Below are 9,357 nucleotides of genomic sequence, written 5' to 3' on the forward strand. Positions count from 1 at the left end.
ATATATATATATATATTACTTTTGTTATTTCAACAAAAATTAAAATAATTTTTAAAAAAAAAAACATTTGAAAAATTGGCATTTCAAACTTGAATTTTCTAAAATTTTATCATAATTTAAATTTTATATTTATCTATTTTTATGAATTATATTAATTATATATATATTACTTTTGTTATTTCAATAAAAATTGAAATATTTTTTATTTAAAAAACAACCTTTGATAAATGCCCATTTGGAACTTAGGTTTACTAAATTTTTTTCATAATTTAAAATTTCTATTTATTTATTTTTTATGTATTTTGATAAATTATATTAATTAGTTATATATATAATTCCATTAAAAATAAAAAATAAAAAAAACTGAATTTTTTTTCTTCTTTTTTTTAAAATCCAAGTGGGAAGTCGCCATTTGGAACTTGGGCTTCCTTAAGGAAGTCGCCATTCCAAATGGCGACTTGTAGGTAAAAAAAAAAGGAGGCATTTTGGTGTTTAATTTTCAAATGGGGGTATTTTAGTGTTTTTTTTTTTAAATGAGGGTATTGAAAAAAAAATAAACCTATTACTTGTTGTAGGTGAAATTAAAAGTTAGGCAATTTTCTTTTGATTTGCTTGGTGGTGGACTAAATCCTTTATCATCAAAAGTAGGAAATTATGGCCAGATTCCAGAATCAATCACTCTAATGATGATATCAGATTCAAGGTTTTATGTCTCCACATGTTGAGGGCAGCCTATAAAATCCCATGATTTTGTGGTAATGATTTGCTTCTTTTCATCAAAAAAGACATACACCACCCCATCAACTCCTACATTATCAATTTTTATAGTGAGCAAATATACAATTATACTAGGAGAAAGTATAGATAATTTTTCAATAGAAAAACTATTGTCTACATACACAAGCCATTTTGTCAGCTTTTTTATCTATTAGCTTTACAACAAAGACTTTGTTGTTGAAATACTATTTATAAATGAATAGTTTACCATTACTTTTCAGTTTCTTTATACAAAAGTACTAAGTATTTATGGAGAAATTGATGAAATATAACCTCTTTTCAATTTTTTGTAGCATCTTTTGATAAATGAATAGCGAAGAAGTTTCATCTTTCATTTTATGGCTGGTTTAGGTAATGTGAGGCTACAATAAAAAAGATAACCTCTTTATGGAGAAATTGATGAAATATAACCTCTTTTCAATTTTTTGTAGCATCTTTTGATAAATGAATAGCGAAGAAGTTTCATCTTTCATTTTATGGCTGGTTTAGGTAATGTGAGGCTACAATAAAAAACATCATATTTATCATATAAACAAGAAAAATGTACTTATTCTAGCCACCAAAGCAATTAAGCCACTTAACATGAACCAAGATAATAATTTAATAAAAAGAAAAAAAGTATCATTTTAGCAAAAGTGAAGTCAAAGTAAAGAGGAGAAGTAAAAGATCAGCGGAAGCCGTTTTCAAACTAGTAATTAATGAAACAACAACAAACCGATTAATAGTGTTTGTTATTAACATAGATATCAACATATATATGAAAATGTTAATATCAGCATATTCCTTTGCATAAATTTGTATTAAATTATATGTTAGTTAGCAAATGGTTCTAACAATTATAGCTCGCCTACACTTCACCATAAAACATATATGGGAATGGTTTCATTTAGATTTAAATAATTTATTTGTTTATAGACATTTTTTCATAATAAGTAACTTTACATTACTATACAAGTTCAAGTTATTTCTTTAAGTTCAATTTTAAAATATCATTACTAATTTTTTATCTCTATTTTTCAAAATTATTTATATAAAATCCAAAATAAAGATATGATAATTAAAGTGTAAGAGATGAGAGACAGAATGAGAGAAGACAAAGAAAATTATGCAAAAATAATAAATAGATAGAAAATAGGAAATAAGACGAATACAATGGAAATATATAAATGAGAGAATTATGTAGTTATGTGAAAAATAAAATAATATTTTATGAATAAATATAACCTTACAATTAAAATTATGATTAGATAAAATAAAGATTTACCGTCATTTGAAGTACTATGCATATCGAAGAGAACGGATCAAAATTAATAAATGAAAATAAACCTATTTTATAAATTTCAAGATCAAGATTCATCAATATATAACAAAAAGAAAAGATAAAAAAATATACTTTTTTAATTAATTTGAGTGTCTTTTGAATTAACAAACCTAGAGTGCTTTTTACTTTCTTTTTCTTGATAGTTTTTGCATAAGTCATTCAAGTGTTGATAGTTTGCATTTTTTGAAATTCAACTGAAAATAATATACTTGTGTTTCCAATTTCACAGTTACAATAAGGAGAGTTAAGAGTATAAATATCAAAATGCATACTATAATATGTATGTGTGTATGTTCTGAAATCTCTTACTATATATATATCAAAATGTTTTAGAGAGAGAGAGATTCTAGTTGTTTTGTATTGAAGGTTTGTGACTTTGTGTTGTGAAGAAGAAGAAAGAGAAGAAGAAGTATAAGAATATTGCGAGAGAGATTATGAATGAGTGAGGGTGAGAGATAGAGTAACAGGAGTATTTATAGAGTGTTTGCTTAGTAAACTTACTCTTTCTTTTTAATTCAAATTTGATACATATTTAGTTCAAATTAGGTTTTGTTCACCTTTCTTAATAATTTCTACTTGGATACTGATATGCTTTACATAAAATTTATTTAAAAAATGAATTGTAAAGTACAAGTACAGATTCTAATATAGATTTACTTAATTTTTGCATTTGTAAATTATAATATTGTTCCTTTTTCTAGAGGGCAAAGCAATTTTTGTTATGTAGGACAAAGACTGTGATAAGTAGCATGGAGGACAAGCATGATGAACAGAGGCAACCGATATTGAGGATGTGGAAATGAGGTTTGTGTTTAATAACATATGTTCATGAGAAGGTAATATTTTCCAAATGTTTATAAATCTAAAATGTCAGATATATTGTAGTGGATATTCTCACTCTTACACACTATGGTTTTGTGTTCTTTCATCTTTTGATAAGAATGGTTGTGTGCGGATTGAATATGGCCATACTCCTAACTTTTGTTTTTGTTTTTGTTTTGTTTGCAATATTAGATGCGAGTCTAACAAAAAAATCATGAGTTTGATCATGAATCAAAGAACAATATGAAGATATATTTCATACTTTATTTTTTTAACAAGTGTATATTTTTGTTTGCCAATAATATACAATTTATTCAATAATAATATAAAAATAGTAAATAAACTATTACAATATATAGGCAACTTATCCCATATAAATTGACACTACTCTTGCATTTCTACGCTTGTTCATCAAATATAATAATGGGGCTTCTCACTTGATATTTACCATCATCCAAAATCAAAGAACCTGATTCAATAGATTCCTTCATTGCTCCATCTACATTGAGAACATAAGTATGTTTTTCTCCCAATAAAGTGAATGACAAAATATCAGACTTCACATAAATGTTGACTCCTTTAGGGTCTGTTACAATTGCTTTGTATGTAGACATCGATAATCCAACATTTGTAATAATCTTAAAAATACTTCCACTTAGATAATGTTTGGGTCGTGGGGATTTGAAAGCAAATGATGGATAATTTAAATCTCTTGCTATCGTTGACTCAGAGCAGTTGTTCTCATTCCTTGTGAAAAATTTCAAAAATGTTGCGTTGAAATCCTGTCCACATAAAAATCTTAGATAGTCAATTCCACTGACATCATATATTAAGTCAGAATTGACAGTCTTAATAGGGTCAATTTAACCTGCTCTATAAACAAATTCAACATCATAATTATTTATGGGACTCGTTTGTTTAGTTGTAGCAAATAAAACAAACACTGTTTGTTTATGTTAACTTTAAACATGCTAAGTAAATTATACTCACATGAAGTCATAAATCTTAAATACATTATCCTCTTATGATAAGTAAATATGCAATGCACATCTATTTTAACATATAAATAATTTGTTAAATAGTAGGAGACAACTTTCAACAATCATTTAAAAATATTATTTATTATTTACATCTATCATTATATATCACTTATAAGTAATTTTGAATATTTCATATTAATTTTATATTACTATTCAAAAATCTTCTTTATTTACATCTATATATATATATATATATATATATATATATATATTACTTGTAAGTAATTCGGAATTCTTTCTATTTCTATGTCATGGGTAATTTTACATTACCATCCAAGTATATATAATTCATTTTGAGCTCAAATTTAAAATATCATTACTAATTTTTATCCTTTAGTTTTTTGTTACCTATTCTTTCAAAATTGTTTATGTCCAATGCAAAACAAACATATGGTAAAAGTGTGAGAGATGATTTAATTAAAAAAATGTGTGAGAGATGAGAGAGTGTAAGAAGAAAAAGAAAAATTAAGCAAAAATAAAGAGATCAAAAATAGGAAATATGATTGATACATTGAAAAGTTAAATGAAATAATTATATAATTGAAAATGTAAAAAATAAAATAAATTTTGAGCGTAAATAACTTTTAAGTAAAAATTTGATTAGATAAATTTAAGATTTACCGTTACTGACGTGTGAAACTATGCATATATCAAGCGAATGGATTAAAATAAAATAAAAAATAGAAAAATAAACTTATTTCATATATTTCAAGAACAAGATTTACTCAATATTAGTTCAAATATTCAATAATAACCTCTCGTAGATAGATAAATACTTAACAATAACAGACTAAAAGGTACCATAGCAATGCAGAAGCAATTAATTGAAGATAACAATGTCTTTTTTATTCAACACGATATAAAAACGCTAAAATGTGTAATTTTATTGCAAGTCAAAGTGGATTAATAAATTAAAAAATAACTAGTGATTTTTAATTAATGAATAGTTTAGTTAAAAATAATCAACTTTAAAAAAGACAATTCCAATCAAATATTAATAATTTTTTACGGATGATGATTAGAGCTGAACAAATAGCAGCAGGTGACCATGCAAAATGGTATGACTTGATGTATCCTGCTGCACTGTGAATATGCCATTGATGTTCCCAGACATAATATTAATAAAAATTGAAAAGTTATGGTTTGGACGTAGGAAAACTGTAATGTAAAAACTGTAAAACTACACTTACAAAATTTTCCACCTTTCTAAAGAATTCATAAGATGAGTTTATTTTTGGAATAAACATACATTGAACTATAAGTACTTAAAGGATTACCTGAGAATATGTTAAATTTGAAAACTGAAGTAATAAGCATTTTGTCAAGAAAGGTTTTTTAAAAACGTTTTTGATGTCTCACGACTATGCATCATATTTACAGTGAGAAAAGTAAGCCATAGATTATGATACCTTTTAGGCTAAACGGGTAGCTTTAATTAAGACTTTGGACCCTATTCTAATTAGTCCCTTTACTTTATCAAATGTTAAGAAAAGGAGACAGATTCAGGACTTTGTCTATTGAAGATGTGGAAATTATTAAGTAGTATAAGTTTGCTTCAATTATGGAAGCTCAATGAGGTAAGGGCACATTCCATTTTTTACTATAGCATGCGTAGGTTATACTTGTTTATGTGGTTCTACTATTTGATGTAATATGTGTTTATGTGCTGTTATTTGATATAGGTGACATATGTAGATATATGTGTCAAGTAATTTTACACAATGTTGTATGAAAATGAATTGATATGTTTACACATGTTGAGTTATATGAAAGTTGAAATGAATTAGTATATATGGAGAATTGTATTGTATGTTCATGGATTTCATAGTTATAAGGTGATCGTGATGGACCATATGGGTGTGGTTATTGAAAATGAACTCATCTTTTTCAAGTAGGGATTATTGAGTCGTGATGACCTATAATAGGCATCATTGTACTAGTCTTTGAGAGAATGACTTTAGTGAATCATATTGGTCTATTAGTGATTGTACATTTAAGATTCACACCATTTATGGAGGGTTATATATTATAGAATCATATACAGTGGCATCTAACATTTGTATTAGAATCTTCAAATTGTATATTTGAGATAAATGAATATACTTTATTATATCCTTTTAATATTTATTTGTCTACTTTGTTTATGTTATTTGCATTGTATGTGTATAATTGCTGTGTATATTTATATGTGTATAATTTAAGGAGTTAGTTACACATAATAAGAGATGCCAATAAAGTTGTAATGGAGTCGTGATTTAGACGTCAGTCAGATGCATACAAATTGTTGAAAGAAGATTAGCTTCAATTATGAGTTGTAATGATTAGCTTAGGAGCACTAGGTTATCACAATTGAAACTCTTTAGTTGAAACTTACTTGAGATAAATTCCATTTTGGTCACGAGTGGCTTTTCTCATTATTTCCTAAGTCTTTGCCATGACTGATTTGGTTTTAAAAAAACAGAGACCTCACAAAATTGTAGACTCTTTGGTTGGCTTTATACTTAAAGTTTTGATATTAACAAAAGTATTTTACGAGAATAATATATTAAACTTCATAGAGTATGAAAGAAGATTCGTATTTTTTAAAACAATCCAAAATATGATTTGATTAAGATTTATAATTCAAGAAAATCTTTGACCAAGTTGAGAAGAAGATATGGTCAAAATTTGAAAGAAAACATGATCAACATCTTATCAACAATAAGATCTGAATTATTTACAAGAAGATTTGATCAATATTTGATCAAGATTTATCACAAGAAGATATGAATTATTTACAAGAAGATGTGATCAAGATTTATCTATAAGAAAATATAAATTATTTTCAAGAAGATATGATTAAGAATTGTTTATAAGAAGAAACACTCACAGTAAGACACATTTATTATTTACAAAGATATGATTCATATTTTGACAAATAACAAAATACTGAATTGGACTTAGTCATATTCCCACGGGTGAAAGTTCAAGAACTGGTCCAACACTATGTTCTTGCCCAGATCAAAGCAAGAAATAGGAAAGAGGTTTCATCTGAATAACTTGTGAAAGAAATCTTAACAAAATACGAACAATGTCTATGAGAAAAGGATACTTAGACTTAGGGGGAGTCAAAGAAATATAAAGAAAATTTGTTATAAAAAATACAAGTTTTGTCATTATCAAAAAAAGGGAGATTGTTGGAACAAAGTTGGTTTCGTAATTAGAGTTTTGATGATAACAAAAGTATTTTATGAGAACAATATATTTGACTTCATACAGTATGAAAAAAGATTTGTGTAATTGAAGAAAATCTAAAACAGGATTTGATTCAGATTTATAATTGAAGAAAATGTAAAATAAGATTTGATTCAGATTTAAATTAAAGCCCTACTATTATCTATAAATAAATACTTAAGGTTGAAGAAGACGATCATCGAAAAATCAGAAAAGAGTAGAAGAACTCAAGCTCAAAATTCCAAATTCATCTTAGAGTTCAAAGAGAGAAACACTTGTTCGAATGAGAAATATTTTATGAATATTTTTCTTAGATTGTGATAGTCATTGACATAACATGCTTATTAAAACCAACTACTCAAACTCCAAACATTTGTATTCAAACCCGATAGAACTATTAGTGTGCCTTCAACAATTTGAGGTTGTCAGGTTGTGTGAAGAAGACTTGGCTGGTAGAGTCAAGGTGTTTGCGTTCCTCAAATGTCTTGGGTTCTTAGGTTGTTTGAGATGCCTTGGCTTCTAGGGTCAAGGTGATTAGTTCCTCAAAAGTCTGGGGTCGTCAGATTGTTTGGGAAGATTGTCTTGGAGGCTTAGGTGCTTTGTAATTCAAGTATTTGAATTAGTTGATTAAAGCCTTTTGTATGAGGGGACTGGATGTAACAATGTTAGTGGTGAACCAGGATAAATCTGTGTCCAATTATTTATGCTTTCATTGTTTGTTGCCTTTGAATTTGATTTCTTCTTATCTAAGTAATTCCTAAGAACCAACCAGCCTTCATGAAATTCACAAAAAATTATCAACTTTGTCAAATGCAATTCAAACTCCTTTCCCATTTTTGCACCTTCACTTAGTATCTTCTTCAAATGATGAATAGTAGTATAAATCTTATCAAGTATCTTTAATCCTAAGACTAGAGTCTAGAATCTGGAAAATATTGTTTGAATATCTTCATCTTCTTCCATCTTGAACAACTCATACTTTTTTACTAGAAAGTTGGCATTTGCTTCTTGAAATTTCTTTCTTCCTTCATAGGTCATAATCATACTATCATAAATACTATTTGATGTCTCCTTGTTAGTGCACTTGTAAAACTCCTTAAAAGTGATTGCATTTTTCATGAATGTTCTGGACTTATGATGTATCTTGTACATCTTTCTCTTATTAACATCCATCTTTTTCCTTGGAATCTCAATGCCATTAGTATTCTTTGGAGCAATATAACCATCTTCAATCAAGTCTCAAAGTTCATGACCTTGTGAAATAAAAAAAAACTTTCCATCATGTCCTTCCAATACTCAAAATGTTATGCATCAAGCAGAGGTGGTCTATTGTTGTTTCTCCAGCAACTTCTTTATTGAATCCAAATATGTTGAACTATTGGATCTTTCACCCTCTTGAAACTCTAGTGATTTCCTCCGTTGGTCGGCATAACTCTTTTGTCTACTTTGTGTTGTCTTCATCCTTTCTTGGATAAGACGAACCTTATATGTGGTCTGTTGTACCAATTATGGCCCCACAACACAAGGGGGTTTGGCACTTACGCCCATACAGAGCCTCGCGCGGTGCCATCCCAATGCTCGCATGATAGTTGCTGTTATAGGTGAACTCAACGGGAGGCAACATATTATCCCAACTTCCTAGCTCGTCCAACAACACGGTCTTAGTCCTTTCTATTTGTCCATCGGTTTAAGGATGATAGGCCAAACTCAATCTCAACTTAGTACCCAACGCCTCATGTAATGCTCCCCACAAATAAGAAATGAACTTCGGGTGTCTATTTGACACAACGTTGGAGGGTGGCCCATGTAGTCTGACAATCTTGGCAATGTAGATCTCTACAAGCTTAGTCACATCATAAGTAGTCCTGACGGGTATGAAATGGGAAGATTTGGTCAACCTGTCTGTAAGACCCATAATTTTAAAGTACACTTTATGTATTTTTGTGTATTTTGGGATTTTGGCTCGGAGGCTTTTTAGCCAAAGTTTATAATATTTTGGAGTTTATATGATCAAAAGATATTTCGATGCCGATTAGAATTACTCGTCGATAAATAAATTAAATTAAGTGCGGTGAATCCTTTACGGAGAATTTAATGTGTTACGGGTGAAATGGTAATTTTAATAAATATGTAGATATTTGTTAAGTTACAATTAATATATATATATATATATATATATATATA

At 28.0% G+C, this 9,357-nt stretch overlaps 1 pseudogene; it reads right to left on the reverse strand.

Moving 5' to 3' along the window:
• Positions 1–3,318: 3,318 nt before the first annotated feature.
• LOC105853077 (cucumisin-like) overlaps positions 3,319–9,357 on the reverse strand; it is a 9,806-nt pseudogene continuing 3,767 nt past the window's right edge.

Source organism: Cicer arietinum, chromosome 2, assembly GCF_000331145.2.
Source record: "Cicer arietinum cultivar CDC Frontier isolate Library 1 chromosome 2, Cicar.CDCFrontier_v2.0, whole genome shotgun sequence".
Classification (NCBI taxonomy): domain Eukaryota; kingdom Viridiplantae; phylum Streptophyta; class Magnoliopsida; order Fabales; family Fabaceae; genus Cicer; species Cicer arietinum.